Source organism: Phocoena sinus, chromosome 17 (genome assembly GCF_008692025.1).
Source record: "Phocoena sinus isolate mPhoSin1 chromosome 17, mPhoSin1.pri, whole genome shotgun sequence".
Lineage (NCBI taxonomy): Eukaryota > Metazoa > Chordata > Mammalia > Artiodactyla > Phocoenidae > Phocoena > Phocoena sinus.
Window position 1 is genome coordinate 8,969,624 of NC_045779.1, and position 14,838 is coordinate 8,984,461.

General features: G+C 37.8%; 1 protein-coding gene and 1 long non-coding RNA gene across 2 annotated transcripts in view; one reads left to right on the forward strand and one right to left on the reverse strand.

The window, feature by feature from the left end:
- NKAIN3 (sodium/potassium transporting ATPase interacting 3) overlaps positions 1-14,838 on the forward strand; it is a 518,578-nt gene that overhangs the window by 125,957 nt on the left and 377,783 nt on the right.
- Positions 1,550-12,593, reverse strand: LOC116742138. Its single transcript, XR_004346379.1, has 4 exons — positions 12,481-12,593; positions 9,852-9,853; positions 4,563-4,568; positions 1,550-1,560 (listed from the first exon to the last, which is right to left on the reverse strand). It is a non-coding gene; the product is annotated as an uncharacterized LOC116742138 (long non-coding RNA).

The following is a 14,838-nucleotide window of genomic DNA, read 5'->3' on the forward strand; positions in this document are numbered from 1 at the left end:
AGAGTAGCGGAAAGGCAACATGGCCGATAGGCAAAGGTCCCTGAGATTCTGAAGTGGACTCCTATCCTCACTCCCTTGCTTGGCTGGGAAAAGTCCCTTGTTGTCCGTCAGCTTCAATTTCCACATCTGAAGTGCAGATAATAATAGTTTAAAGAGTTTTCTGAAGAAGAATTGAGGTGATATGTATCCTGACACTGGTAATTACTAGGTACAAGATAACTACTGCTAACAATGTCATTAATACAGAGATGATGTATCGGTAGATTTTTCTTTGCACAGAGAATGTCTCTGTGTGGAGAGCTTGCTGCCTTTGGTTCTGCTTCCCAGAGAAATATTTTCCATGTGTTTGCTCAGAAGAACCCATTCATTGTGGAGAATGTACCTTTGGCTACCTTTGTTTGTTAATGCACTCCTGTGGAGCCGAAGGCATCAGGCTTTCACAGTGGCACAGCCATCACGTCCAGGACACTCCAGCGTGTGTGCTGCAGCTGCGCTGGTAAGCGAGCCATTCTTTTTTGTTTGTTTTATATCCACTCTATTTTTCAATTCTTTTCCCATATAGGGCATTGCAGAGTATTGAGTAGAGTTCCCTGTGCTGTACTTATTAGTTATCTATTTTATATATAGTCGTGTGTATATGCCAGTCCCAATCTCCCAATTTATCCCTTCCCCCACACCACTGTCTTCCCTGGTAACCAGAATGGATAAAGAAGATGTGGTACATATATATACAATGGAATATTTCTCAGCCATAAAAAAGAAGAAAATAATTCCATTTGCAGCAACATGGATGGACCTAGAGATTGTCAAACTGAGTGAAGTCAGACAAAGACAAATATCACATGATATCACTTATATGTGGAATCTAAAAATGGTACAAATGAACTTATTTACAAACAGAAATAGAGTCACAGATGTAGAAGACTGATCCATTCTTAAACATGTCCATAAAAGAAGTCAAAATGGAAACTGTGCTTTTGAGAGTGGATATATTTCTGAAGTAAGAGGGTAGATTGAAGAAACTGTCTCAAATTAAAATATAGCAATAGGGTTATAAATATTTGTTTGGAGAGGGGCAGCCGGGAAAGAATCATGGAAGGGATGGAAGTCCGTGTGGATATTGGATAATTAGTAGGGTACTTGTAGACCCAGCACAGGCAGAGGGCACAGAATGAGTCCATGTGACGTGAACCTGGTTTACTGAGAAATGGCACAGAGTATGATTCAGGGGAAAGTTGGTGTTAGAAAGAAAGGGAGATAAAGCACTCTTAACATTTTACAGACTTGTTCATGACTTTGCATTGTATGTTAATATTCCTTGGAAAGCACTCTTTCTTTCATTAGGTTAGTTTTCTTACCTCATATCCAAAGACAATCTGAGTCAAAGAGTGATTCCTGGTTGGGTTACTCTAATTCTCACCTTTAATCAGGCTGTATTCCTTGAAAGTGGATGTTCTGAAAACATGAAAGCTAACTCTCTAAATGTATTTTATGAAGAACATAAAGAATTATGTTCTTTTCATAATTTTTTTTCATTTTTTTTTCACTTGTATCTCCACTCTCTTAGTTAAATATACCTTATATTCAAAATAAACATATTAATAGCATTTTATTTCTGTTAACTATATTCTGTAATTTGCCCCAAACTCTGACTGAACTGATTTATGTTAAATTGACTAAGATATATGACCAAAAATAAACTAATATTGTACTTGAAGTTGTGAATTCGGAGAGGTGAAGAGTGGGGAAACAATCATAATTTTAGGTAAAAGGGTCTTTTAACAAATAGATTAAACTATCACGAAATGAAACAAATAACATCTTTGTGTTTGTTCTTAGTCAAGGCTTGTATCTGACAAGCCTTATTGCTGTAGCAATTGATTTTCTTGTATTCTAAAATAACAAAGGATTTTTTAAAATGTTTTCAGGTAGCCTAAAAAAAAAGATGATTTATTTTCTGCTAAGTCTTGTTAGCAATCGATGGTAGCAAGGACTGTAAAAGTGCCTTAGACAGTGCTTAATTATCTGCTTGAGATGCTCTAAAAACCACCAAAAGAAAAGCATATGAAAAGGAAAAAGTTAATTAACTGGCTCTAAGAACTATATCCACCCAATTTAACTATAACTGACATGTAGTTATCCCGTGTCAAAGCCCTTTAGATATTTATGTATACGAGAGAGAATAATTTTTAGCAAAAGAAATAAGTAGTAGAAAACTAATGGAGAACCAAATAGCTGACTACATGGTTTTATGCTCAAAAAGATTCTAATTTGATCATTTCCCTTTATAGTCTCCTCAATTTGCTTGTCCCCGCAAGATAGCCAAATCACGCAAAATAATTCATAAAAAATACTCAAAGAAGGTCTCTGATGTTGTAAGAATACTAAAGGAAAATGGGATCATTATGAAGCTTCCACACAAGTCTGAAATTATCAGAGACTAGAAATCCCTGCAGGAGGATTTTGTTTAATTTCCCCGCTGAGTACTGCCTTTCCAGTCAAAGGAAAACTTAGCCTAAGAGCTCTTTCGTCACTTGGAGGAACTTCAGGAAACAGGGAAATTATTTCCTTACAACTAAACAATCATTTTAATGAACTAATTCTATGTTAGAAGAGAGGACTGAGGAGTGGTTTAGATTTGTAACCTAGAAACCCCCTGTGATACTGATGTGACTTAAGGGCTTATGCATCAAGTTAATCTGTGACAGAAACTGTACATTAGCATGATATTTGATGTCTGTCAATATCGCACACATATTTTTTCATGCTGTCTTTGATCTTTCCTGAGGGCTGTGTCAAAAGGGAAATAGCCTCTCCAAAGTATAATGCGTTATCAAAGAGAGAATACATCCAAGTTTAAGCTCCTTAGCCTGGACCATGTGAATTGAATTTTGAATGTCGATTTCATATTTGCTCCAAACATTTGCTTCTCATGCACTTCAACATACAGTAATGAGTCTGAGAACAGGAGACTGTGTTGTCCCTTGGAATGCGACTTGTCACTTAGAAGATCACCATGCATTCCACACTACCTCAATCTTACTGATCCCAAAATAGTGCTTTCATATTTGATCAGTGCTCAGCAGTATCCATTACACCCACGCCCTGATGTTTTCTCTAGTGACTTGGTACCTTCTAAACCAGTGAAATGAATCTGTCTCATTTCTGAATGTGACAGCCCACTAACCACTGAGTGGTTTGTTGCCTTCTTAATTCCAACGTAATTAATGAAATCCTCAATTAATTACTTTGACAGAACATCTTATGTTTGTGAAAGTTTAATAAATGTTCTGGCCCTTTTAAGAGTAATTTGACTATTTGGAGGACTTCTGTATTCAAATAAAATCTTACTGATTTCAGCTCAATACAACTGAAAATGTAGTCATTAAAGGGCATTTCCTGCGAAATTTTAGATCACAGGTGTGTGGGCCATCTCTGAGTAGAAGCATCAATTTCTAATAAATATTTGGTTTATTAGCTCAGGTTATTGACAGTCTCTTCGTAGGAGGTGGGGAACAGGAATGATCAGCTCATAGAATTGGGTTAAGAAGGGGGAAAAAACAATAGGTTCATGAGTTGTAACAAACGCACCATTCTGTAGTGGATGTCAATAATGTAGGCGGCTATGCATGTGTAAGGGCAAAAGGTATATGGGAAATCTCTATACCGTCTCAGTTTTGCTGCTCTAAAACAATAAGGCTTAAAAAAATGCAGATGGCAAAGTAGCTATAGATATTAGTAAAATAAAAATATAATTCTAAGTATCCACCTCTTAAATTACTAGAAAAAAAATGTGAGCAAAGTTAACAGTAAATATAGTCTTCGCAGATTTCGGTAACTTTATTTGCATTGTACAGTGATTTCTTAAGCCCAACTGCAATGAAACCATTTTAAAAAGTGCTATTAGAAATGGACATTTCGATATCTATTATACTTTTTCTTTATAAGATGACAGGGATTTTTCTCTAAGCAAGTCCCAAATTTGGGGGTTATTACTTTAAATTTCATTTGACGTTAAATTTAATTAACAAAATTAATTGGATCGAGAGGAGTTAAAATTCCCCTTGATGGAAATATCGATAGCTTCTCCCTTTTGTGGTTTTTGAAACTGAGTCTTTAATGAACACAGAAGTCAAGCAAGGGCATGGAGTCCGTCCCTTAACATCCTGTCACCCTTTTGTGCCTTTGGTTTTTAATCTTCGATTCACTCATGCATCATATCTTTTTTGAGTATTTACCGAATACAAGAGTCTGTGCTGAGTCCTGGTGACACAAATACAAGCAAGGCAGATACGCCCTCTGTCCTCATGGAGCTTATAGTCTGTGTGAGCTTGATGCGGACCACACCAACATGAATAGGATAAGATCCAGTGAGGGAAATGCACATAAAATACTTAATAATTACACCCTGGGATAAGTCTTCTGCTAGAGATTTGTATTGACATTATAGCAGACCTCTCTTCTTCTTAAGAAAGCCAGAAATGGTGTCCTTAGGGAGCTGACACTTGAGCTGAGTCTCAAAATAGAGCAGGATTTAGACCCTGTTGTTACCATTGAGTCACGAATGTCTCAACTTTATTTCTTTCATTTTTTTTTTTCATTCAACAATACTTAAGTGGAATCCAAGATGCAAAAGGCATTTTGCAGGATGCTACCGAGGTGAGTCAGTCAAGGACTCTGCTCTCAGATTTCACAAGGTGAGAGAGAGAACAGGGAAACAAGGAAGAAAGGGATGGGCAAATGCAGGATGAGAATGCAAAAGATGGGGCTCTACTCCCATGGGGAGCAGTCAGGGAACAATTCCTGGATGCAGTGACATTGGAAGTAGCTGGAAATGCGGCCCTGAGCTTTTCAGCCCTGAGTAGGTCCTGCTCAGGGGTACGAGTGTTCTGCTTTATCAGAACCAGGGTTTATCTTAAGATAAAGACCCAGAGATGCATATTTGAGGAAAATTTTAGGAAAGGACCACTTCTCCTCCAAGTCTCTGTCCCTGCACTTGATATAGGTAAAGAAACAAATTACATCATGATCAAGTCATTCCTTTCCATAAAGGCTCCAAACTCTACCTAAAAGGAAATATCACTGGATTTAGGCTTAGGAATTTCAAAAATGTCTTTTGGAAAGCCTGAGTCCTGAATGTGTTTTTTGATTAAAACGGTTACATAATGATTAAATTTGGGAAGCATTCAGTCTATAGACCTTTCTTGAAAATTAACTATACACATGTGTATTAAGGAACTTAGAAATCCGGTGGTTAAAAAATAAATGAGGAGATATGGGGATATATTTATATGTATAGCTTTGTTATAAAGCAGAAATTAACACACCATTGTAAAGCAATTATACTCCAATAAAGATGTTAAAAATAAATAAATATATAAATAAATAAATAAGCAAGTCAACCATTAAATACCTCTCGTTTCCCCGATTTTTCATAGAACACATATTAACACTGAAGGAGCTTTGATATACGTCAGTTATTCTTACACGTCAAGATACTCTCTTTCCCAATAGCAAGCATTAGCTAGGAGAGTGCCTGAAGACACTGGGCTCTGAGGGGCAGGTGGACAATGGAGGACGGGGAAAGGGAGGAAGAAGGGAGGAGAAGAAAAGGGGAGATTTCTGATAAATTGACAATTTTCGGTCATCTCTAATACCTCTAGCTGCTGAAGTACGACAGTTCAGGCTTTGAAATTCTACCTTAGGGTGTGTGCTGTCTTTTATGTCCACCTTCAGCTACTGGAAGTGTCGGAACTTTACTGGCCACCAGGGCTAGGCTTCCTGATGGTTAAAGGCAGTTTCTCCTGGGAGCCTAATAACCAGTTTCTGGTTCGCAGCAGCATCAGATTCTGACAACTGAAGGTGGTAGACACAATAAACTCTCCAGCACGGCTTCCTTTATTTTCACCTTTACCAAAAACCACATGCTGACAGTGTTATGACATGAGGGGACTGAATTGCTGGACAAATGGATCATATAAAAAATAAAAATAGTCAGACATGTGAAGTCAAAAAATAATTTTAATCCCTTACGAACTCCATTGAAAGGGAGTTATTGCTAAATGTAACTATGCTAAATTTTAATTAGATGTGTCCATATATAAGTACATGTAAGTGGTCCAAAGATAAAGTTCACTTTTTAATTTAATTTAATTTAATTTTATTTTATTTTAAGTCTAGAGAGTAACCGACCCAGACAGAGCAAAAGCATGAAGTTAATTTTTTTATTTTTATTTTTTATTTTTTGGCCAAGCCACACAGCATATGGGATCTTAGTTCCCTGACCAGGGATTGAACTCACACCCCCTGCATTGGAAGCGGAGCCTTAACCACTAGGCTGCCAGGGTAGTCCCTTTAGTGTTTTAATATTGTAAAGAAACACTGGGATAAATATTCTTAGATGTAAATCTTTTGGCTTGCTTTGATTTTTTTTCTTCAAGATAAATTCCTAAGGAGAAATTGCTGTGTCAGAGCATATGAACATTTTTTTTTTTTTTTTGTAGTACGCGGGCCTCTCACTGTTGTGGCCTCTCCCATTGAGGGGCACAGGCTCCGGACGCGCAGGCTCAGCGGCCATGGCTCACGGGCCCAGCCGCTCCGCGGCATGTGGGATCTTCCCGGACCGGGGCACGAACCCGTGTCCCCTGAATTGGAAGGCGGACTCTCAACCACTGCGCCACCAGGGAAGCCCCATATGAACATTTTTAAACTATAATGTAGCAGATCATCAAATTGCCCTTCAGATATTACGTATCTCACAGGTCCACCAGAGGGTATGTGGAAGAGACAGTATCTCCCCATCCTCACTGATAAATGGAGATTTTTAAAGTGCCAAAATAGTTCTTTAAAAGTCTTTCACTCATAATTTACCCCAAGTCTTACTAGCTTTATTCATATTAAGGCAGTCAGGTGAAGTTTCTTTTTCACTCTTGAGTAGAGCTGAATTCAGGGCTCTGAATTTTACATAAAGGTATTTTCTGAGAAGAGTCTAAACTATACAAACATCTTTTATTTATTAAAATAGTATTCAATATGGAGACTTCAAATGAGACAGAATAAAGCTGTTACATTACTTTTGTCATATTAAGTGGTTATAAAAGAGCTGTGAGCACCAGCTTTTTGTTTTTTCTACACTTATAAGGGTTTTATTTTTTTTTTCTTTTGGAATTTTATTTTATTTTATATACAGCAGGTTCTTATTAGTTATCTGTTTTATACATATTAGTGTATATATGTCAATTCCAATCTCCCAGTTCATCCCACCTCCACCCTTCCTCCACACATTCCCCCCTTGGTGTCCATATGTTTGTTCTCACCATCTGTGTCTCTATTTCTGCCTTGCAAACCAGTTCATCTGTACCATTTTTCTTGATTCCACATATATGCATTAATAAACGATACTTGTTTTTCTCTTTCTGACTTAGTTTACTCTGTATGACACTCTCTAGGTCCATCCACGTCTCTAAAAATGACCCAACTTGATCATAAAGTGACCCATTTTATGGCTGAGTAATATTCCATTGTATATATGTGCCGCATCTTCTTTATCCATTTGTCTGTCGATGGGCACTTAGGTTGCTTCCATGACCTGGCTATTGTAAATAGTGCTGCAGTGAACATTGGGGTGCATGTGTCTTTTTGAATTATGGTTTCCCTGGGTATATGCAGAGTAGTGGGATTGCTGGGTCATATGGTAATTCTATTTTTAGCTTTTTAAGGAACCTCCATACTGTTCTCCATAGTGGCTGTTATCAACTTACATTCCCACCAACAGTGCAACAGGGTTCCCTTTTCTCCACACCCTCTCCAGCATTTGCTGTTTGTAGATTTCCTGATGATGCCCATTTTAACTGTGTCAGGTGATGCCTCATTGTAGTTTTGATGTGCATTTCTCTAATAATTAGTGATGTTGAGCAGCTTTTCATGTGCCTCTTGGCCATCTGTATGTCTTCTTTGGAGAAATGTCTACTTAGGTCTTCTGCACATTTTTTGATTGGGTTTGTTTGTTTTTTTGATATAGAGCTGCATGAGGTGTTTATCTTTTTGGAGATTAATCCTTTATCCACTGATTCATTTGCAAATATTTTCCATTGTGAGGGTTGTCTTTTTGTCTTGTTTATGGTTTACTTTGCTGTGCCAAAGCTTTTAAGATTCATTAGGTCCCATTTATTTATTTTTGTTTTTATTTCCATTTCTCTAGGAGGTGGGTCAGAAAGAATCTTGCTGTGATTTATGTCACAGTGTTCTGCCTATGTTTTCCTCTAAGAGTTTTATAGTGTCTGGCCTTACATTTAGGTCTTTAATCCATTTCAAGTTTATTTTTGTGTATGGTGTTAGGGAGTGTTCTAATTTCATTCTTTTACGTGTAACTGTCCAGTTTTCCCAGCACGCCTTATTGAAGAGGCTGTCTTTTCTCCATTGTATATTCTTGCCTCCTTTATGAAAGATAAGGTGACCATATGTACCTGGGTTTATCTCTGGGCTTTCTATCCTGTTCCATTGATCTATATTTCTGTTTTTGTGCCAGTACCATACTGTCTTGATTACTGTAGCTTTGTAGTATAGACTGAAGTCAGGGAGCCTGATTCCTCCAGCTCTGTTTTTCTTACTCAAGATTGCTTTGGATATTCAGGGTCCTTTGTGTTTCCATACAAATTGTGAAATTCTTTGTTCTAGTTCTGTGAAAAATGCCATTGGTAGTTTGATAGGGATTGCACTGAATCTGTAGATTGCTTTGGGTAGTAGAGTCATTTTCACAATGTTGATTCTTCCAACCCAAGAACATGGTATATCTCTCCATCTGTTTGTATCATCTTTATTTTCCTTCATCAGTGTCTTATAGTTTTCTGCATACAGGTCTTTTGTCTCCTTAGGTAGGTTTATTCCTAGGTATTTTATTCTTTTTGTTGCAGTGGTAAATGGGAGTGTTTCCTTAATCTCTCTTTCAGATTTTTCGTCATTAATGTATAGGAATGCCAGAGATTTCTGTGCATTAATTTTGGATCCTGCTACTTTACCGAATTCATTGATTAGCTCTAGTAGTTTTCTGGTAGCATCTTTAGGATTCTCTATGTATAGTATCTTGTCATCTGCAGACAGTGGTTTCAGTTTTTCACCATTGAGGACAATGTTGGCTGTGGGTTTGTCATATATGGCCTTTATTTTGTTGAGGTAAGTTGCCTCTATGCGTACTTTCTGGAGGGTTTTTATCATAAATTCATGTTGAATTTTGTCAAAAGCTTTTTCTGCATCTATTGAGATGATCATATGGTTTTTATTCTTCAGTTTGTTAATATGGTGTATCACGTTGATTGATTTGAGTATATTGAAGAATCCTTGCATTCCTGGGATAAGCCCCACTTGATCACGGTGTATGATCCTTTTAATATGCTGTTGAATTATGTTTGCTAGTATTTTGTTGAGGATTTTTGCACCTATGTTCATCAGTGATATTGGCCTGTAGCTTTCTTTCTTTGTGACATCTTTGTCTGGTTTTGGTATCAGGGTGATGGTGGCCTCATAGAATGAGTTTGGGAGTGTCCTCTCTCTGCTATATTTTGGAAGAGTTTGAGAAGTATAGGTGTTAGCTCTTCTCTAAATGTTCGATGGAATTCACCTGTGAAGCCATCTGGTCCTGGGCTTTTGTTTGTTGGAAGATTTTTAATCACAATTTCAATTTCAGTGCTTGTGATTGGTCTGTTTATATTTTCTATTTCTTCTTGGTTTAGTCTTGGGAGCTTGTGCTTTTCTAAGTATTTGTTCATTTCTTTCAGGTTGTCCATTTTATTGGCATATAGTTGCTTGTAGTAATCTCTCATGATCCTTTGTATTTCTGCAGTGTCAGTTGTTACTTCTCCTTTTTCATTTCTAATTCTGTTGATTTGAGTCTTCTCCCTTTTTTTCTTGATGAGTCTGCCTAATGGTTTATCAATTTTGTTTATCTTCTCAAAGAACCAGCTTTTAGTTTTACTGATCTTTGCTATTGTTTTCTTTGTTTCTATTTCATTTAATTCTGATCTGATCTTTATGATTTATTTCCTTCTGCTAATTTGGGGATTTTTTTGTTTTTATTTCTCTAATTGCTTTAGGTGTAAGGTTAGGTTGTTCATTTGAGATTTTTCTTGTTTCTTGTGGTAGGATTATATTGCTATAAACTTCCCTCTTAGAACTGCTTTTGCTGCATCCCGTAGGTTTTGGGTTGTCGTGTTTTCATTGTCATTTGTTTCTAGGTATTTTCTGATTTCCTCTTTGCTTTCCTCAGTGATCTCTTGGTTATTTAGTCATGTATTGTTTAGTCTCCATGTGTTTGTATTTTTTACAGTTTTTTTACCTGTAATTGATATCTAGTCTCATAGCGGAAAAGATACTTGATACGATTTCAGTTTTCTTAAATTTACCAAAGCTTGACTTGTGACCCAAGGTATGCTCTATCCTGGAGAATGTTCCATGAGCACTTGAGAAGAAAGTGTATTCTGTTGTTTTTGGATGGAATGTCCTATAAATATCAATTAAGTCCATCTTGTTTAATGTGTCATTTACAGCTTGTGTTTCCTTATTTATTTTCATTTTGGTTGTTAACTCCATTGGTGAAAGTGGCATGTTAAAGTCCCCTACTATTATTGGGTTACTGTCGATTTCCCGTTTTATGGCTGTTAGCATTTGCCTTATGTATTGAGGCGTTCCTATGTTGAGTGCACAAATATTTACAATTGTTATATCTTCTTCTTGGATTGATCCCTTGATCATTATGTAATGTCCTTCTTTGTTTCTTGTACTAGTCTTTGTTTTGAAGTCTATTTTGTCTGATATGAGAATTGCTACTCCAGCTTTCTTTTGATTTCCATTTGCATGGAGTATCTTTTTCCATCCCCTCATTTTCAGTCTGTTTGTGTCTCTAGGTCTGAAGTGGGTCTCTTGTAGACAGCATGTATACGGATGTTGTTTTTGTATCCATTCAGCCGGTCTATGTCTTTTGGTTAGAGCATTTAATCCATTTATATTTAAGGTAATTATCGATATGTATGTTCCTATTACCATTTTCTTAATTGTTTTGGGTTTGTTATTGTAGGTCTTTTCCTTCTCTTGTGTTTCCTGCCTAGAGATGTTCTTTTAGCATTTCTTGTAAAGCTGGTTTGGTGGTGCTGAATTCTCTTAGCTTTTGCTTGTCGGTAAAGTTTTTAATTTCTCCATCAAATCTGAATGGGATCCTTGCTGGGTAGAGTAATCTTATTTGTAGGTTTTTCTCTTTCATCACTTTAAATATGTCCTGCCACTCCCTTCCGGCTTGCAGAGTTTCTGCTGAAAGATCAGCTGTTAATCTTATGAGGAGTCCCTTGTATGTTATTTGTTGTTTTTCCCTTGCTGCTTTTACTATTTTTTCTTCCTATTTAATTTTGGGTAGTTTGATTAATATGTGTCTTAGAGTGTTTCTCCGTAGATTTATTCTGTATGGGACTCTCTGCACTTCCTGAACTTGATTGACTCTTTCCTTTCCCATATTAGGGAAGTTTTCAACTATAATCTCTTCAAATATTTTCTCAGTCCCTTTCTTTTTCTCTTCTTCTTCTGGGACCCCTATAATTTGAATGTTGGTGTGTTTAATGTTGTTCCAAAAGTCTCTGAGTCTGTACTCAATTCTTTTCATTCTTTTTTCTTTATTCTGCTCTGCAGTAGTTATTTCCACTATTTTACCTTCCAGGTCACTTATCCGTTCTTCTGCCTCAGTTATTCTGCTATTGATTCCTTCTAGAGAATTTTTAATTTCATTTATTGTGTTGTTCATCATTGTTTGTTTGCTCTTTAGTTCTTCTGGGTCCTTGTTAAATGTTTCTTGTCTTTTCTCCATTCTATTTCCAGGATTTTGGATCATCTTTACTATCATTATTCTGAATTCTTTTTCAGGTAGACTGCCTATTTCCTCTTCATTTGTTACGTCTGGTGGGTTTTTATCTTGCTCCTTCATCTGCTATGTGTTTCTCTGTCTTCTCATTTTGCTTAACTTACTGTGTTTGTGGTCTCCTTTTTGCAGGCTGCAGGTTCTTAGTTCCCATTGTTTTTGGTGTCTGCCCCCAGTGGGTAAGTTTGGTTCAGTGGGTTGTAGGCTTCCTGGTGGAGGGGACTGGTGCCTGTGTTCTGGTGGATGAGGCTGGATCTTGTCTTTCTGATGGGCAGGACCGTGTCTGGTGGGGCGTTTTGGTGTGTCTGTGAACTTAGTATGATTTTAGGCAGTCTCTCTGCTAATGGGTGGGGTTGTGTTCCTATCTTGCTAGTTGTTTGGCATGGTGTCTAGCACTGGAGCTAGCTGGTCGTTGAGTGGAGCTGGGCCTTAGCATTGAGACGAAGATCTCTGGGAGAGCTCTCGCTGATTGATATTACGAGGGGCTGAGAGGTCTCTGGTGGTCCAGTGTCCTGAACTCGGCTCTCCTACCTCAGAGGCTCAGGCCTGACACCCGGCCAGAGCACCAAGACCCTCTCAGCTACATGGCTGCTAGTGTTGGAGTGTCTCCTGTAGAGGCAGGAGCTGGCTGTGGCTCACTGTGGGGACAAGGACAGTGGCAGCAGAAGTTCTGGGAGTACTCCTTGGCGTGAGCCCTACTGGAGTCCCAGGAAGGTTTCTTAAGGACCTTTTCAATGCTGCATTTCAAGTCAACCATATGGAAAGCAAGGTTTTATTCCAACCAATTCTCTTTTTCTCAAAACATGGAGGAAAAGTGCCAGCCACTGCAGAGGACAATTTCACCAGGAAAATCCAGTTAGTGATGGTGAAACGTTAAGAATGAAGTGCAGCTCAGTCTTTTGTTTTTAAGGTGCAGTGATTTGAGTCTTTAAATGTAACCTCAGGCAGTCTGTACAGCTATGGGGCGCAAACAGACTTGCAATTTATCAGGTACTCTTTAGTCTTCAGAGTCTCAAAGGGCAATTCTTTTTTTTTTTTTTTGCGGTACGCGGGCCTCTCACTGTTGTGGCCTCTCCCGTTGCGGAGCACAGGCTCCGGACGCGCAGGCTCAGCGGCCATGGCTCACGGGCCCAGCTGCTCCACGGCATGTGGGATCTTCCCGGACCAGGGCACGAACCCGCATCCCCTGCATCGTCAGGTGGACTCTCAACCACTGCGCCACCAGGGAAGCCTCAAAAGGCAATTCATAACACTTCTATTTGTCTGACTGAATCAGAAAAGTCTGCAATCCTGTTCATGTTTCAGCTCAGGTCACCCCTTCAATATAATGTTGCCTTGTTCTTTGCATGAAAGGGCGTATTGCTTTGGAGGCTGGCAGCCAGTTAACTTGTCACCTGATCTTCTTATGCAAAAGGCCTTTATTCCACTGGTCTGTGAGATCGCCTCGCACTCTTTCATCTTCTTTCTGTTGGATTCTGTTTGCTATTATTTTGTTGAGGCTCTTTGCATGTATATTTATCAGTGATATTCATCTGTAATTTTCTATTTTCGTAGTATCTTTGTCTGGTTTTGGTATTATGATGGTGGAATGAGTTTGGGAGTGTTCCTTCCTCTGCAATTTTTTGGAAGTCTTCGAGGAGGATGGGTATTAGCTCTTCTCTAAATGTTTGATAGAATTCACCTGTGAAGCCACCTGGTCTTGGACTTTTGCTTGCTAGAAAATTTTTAATCACAGTTTCAATTTCATTACTTGTGATTGGTCTGTTCATATTTTCTGTTTCTTTCTGATTCAGTCTTGGAAGGTTATACCTTTCTAAGAATTTGTCCATTTCTTCCAGGTTGTCCATTTTATTGCCATCGAGTTGCTTGTAATAGTCTCTTATGATGCTTTGTATTTCTGTAGTGTCCGTTGTAACTTCTCCTTTTTCATTTCTAATTTTATTGATTTGAGTCTTCTCCCTTTTTTTCTTAATGAGTCTGGCTAAAGGTTTATCAATTTTGTTTATTTTCTCAATGAACCAGCTTTTAGTTTTATTGATCTTTGCTATTGTTTTCTTTGTTTCTATTTCATTTATTTATCCTCTGATCTTTATGATTTTTTCCCTTCTACTAACTTTGATTTTGTTTGTTCTTCTTTCTCTAGTTCCTTTAGGTGTAAGGTTAGATTGTTTATTTGAGATTTTTCTTGTTTCTTGAGGTAGGATTGTATTGCTATACACTTCCCTCTTGGAACTGCTTTTGCTGCATCCCATAGCTTTTGGATCATCATGTTTTTTGTTGTCATTTGTCTCTAGGTATTTTTTGATTCCCTCTTTGATTTCTTCAGTGATCTTTTTGTTATTTAGTAACGTACTGTTTAGCCTCCATGTGTTTGTGTTTTTTCCCCTATAATCGATTTCTAATCTCATAGTGTTGTGGTCAAAAAAGATGCTTGATATGATTTCAGTTTTCTTAAATTTACCAAGGCTTGATTTGTGACCGAAGATGTGATCTATCCTGGAGAATGTTCAGTGTGCACTTGAGAAGAAAGTGTAATCTGCTGTTTTTGGGTGTAATGTCCTATAAATATCAATTAAATCTATCTGGTCTATTGTGTCATTTAAAGCTTTTGTTTCCTTATTAATTTTCTGTCTGGATGATCTGTCCATTGGTGTAAGTGAGGTGTTAATGTCCCCCACTATTATTGTGCTACTGTAAATTTTCTCTTTTATAGCCGTTAGCATTTGCCTTATGTATTGAGGTGCTACTATGTTGGGTGCATATGTATTTATAATTGTTATATCTCCTTCTTGGATTGATCCCTTGATCATTAGGTAGTGTTCTTCCTTGTCTCTTGTAACATTCTTTCTTTTAAGGTCTGTTTTTCTGATATGAGTATAGCTACTCCAGCTTTCTTTTGATTTCCATTTGCATGGAATATCTTTTTCCATCCCCTCACTTTC